This window comes from Mustela erminea, chromosome 1, assembly GCF_009829155.1.
Source record: "Mustela erminea isolate mMusErm1 chromosome 1, mMusErm1.Pri, whole genome shotgun sequence".
NCBI lineage: Eukaryota > Metazoa > Chordata > Mammalia > Carnivora > Mustelidae > Mustela > Mustela erminea.
In genome coordinates, this window is record NC_045614.1 from 90444715 (window position 1) to 90446331 (window position 1617).

The 1617-nt window shown below is 39.8% G+C and overlaps 1 non-coding gene across 1 annotated transcript; it reads left to right on the forward strand.

Annotated features, from left to right (window-relative positions):
* Positions 1–1066: 1066 nt before the first annotated feature.
* On the forward strand, positions 1067–1173 carry LOC116581302. Its single transcript, XR_004281996.1, has one exon. It is a non-coding gene; the product is annotated as a U6 spliceosomal RNA (small nuclear RNA).
* The last annotated feature ends 444 nt before the right edge of the window (positions 1174–1617 follow it).

The following is a 1617-nucleotide window of genomic DNA, read 5'->3' on the forward strand; positions in this document are numbered from 1 at the left end:
TAAGACATTTACCAATTTAAATCCCTTCAGAAGCCTGGGTAAAAAGTGCCTTCCTTCTGAACTTCTCAGAATTGGTTGTAGCTTATTCATGAAAGGATGAGATTCTTTTTTTTCTTTTTGTAAGCCTTGTGCAACTTTTCTATTAAAATATTTTTAAATATCGGGGTGTCTGGGTGGCTCAGTCGGTTAAGTGTCTGCCTTAGGCTCAGGTCATGATCTCAGTGCCCTGGGATAGACCCCTACATTGGGTTCCCTGCTCAGTGGGGAGCCTGCTTCTCCCTCTCCCTCTGCCCTCTCCCTGCTCGTGCTCTCTCTCTCTCTCAAATAAATAAATGAAATCTTTAAGAAAAATGCTTAAGTGCTTACTCAAGGCAATTTAGATATTTCATACAATCCCTACCCAAACACCACCAGCATTTCTCAAAGAGCCGGAACAAACCTAAAATTTGTATGGAACCACAAAATACCCCAAATAGCCAAAGCTATCTTGAAAAAGAAAAGTAAAGCTCGTGGCATCACAGTCCCAGACTTCAAGCTCTATTACAAAGGTGTAATCATCAAGACAGATACATACAAAACAAAAATCTGGCACAAAAACAGATACATACATCAGTAGAACAGAATAGAAAACCCAAAAATGGACCCATAACTCTACAGACAATCTTCAGCAAAGCAGCAAGGAATATCCAATGGAAAAAGGACAGTCTCTTCAACAAATGGTATTGGGAAAACTGGACAGCAACATGGAGAAGAACAAAACTGGACCACTTGCTTATACCATACACAACATTAAATTCAAAATGGTTGAAATGCCTAAATTTGAGACAGGAAACCTTCAAAATCCTAGAAGAGAACACAGGCAGTAATCTCTTCGATCTCGGCCACAGCAGCTTCTTACTAGACACCTCTCCAGAGGCAAGGGGAACAAATGCAAAAATGAACTATTGGGACTTCATCAGGATAAAAAGCTTCTGCACAGTGAAGGAAACAACAAAACTAAAAGACAATCTATGGAATAGGAGAAGATATTTGCAGATGACATATTGGATAAAGGGTAAGTATCTGAGTGCTTGCTTTGGCAGCACATATACTAAAATTGAAACAATACAGAGAAAATTAGCATAGCCCCTGTGCAAGGATGACACACAAATTTGTGAAGTCTTTCATATTTAAAGAAAAAAAAAAGGCAAGTATCCAAAACCTATAAAGACTTACCAAATTCAACACCCAAAAATTATCCAGTTAAGAAACAGGCAGAAGACGTGAACAGACATTTTTCCAAAGAAGACACATGGCTAACTGACACATGAAAAGATGCTTGTCACAAATCATCAGGGAAATACAAATCAAAACCACAGTGAGATACCTCCTCACACCAGTCAGAATGGCTAAAATTAACAAGTCTGGAAACAACAGGTGTTGGTGAGGATTGGAGAAAGGGGAGCCCCCTTGCACTGTTGGTGGGAATGTAAACTGGTGCAGGCACTCTGAAAGACAGTATGGAGGTTCCTCAAGAAGTTGAAAATACAGCTACTCTACGACCCAGCAATCACACTACTAGGTACTTACCCAAAGGATACAAAAATACAGATTTGAAGGGGCACACACACCCCGATA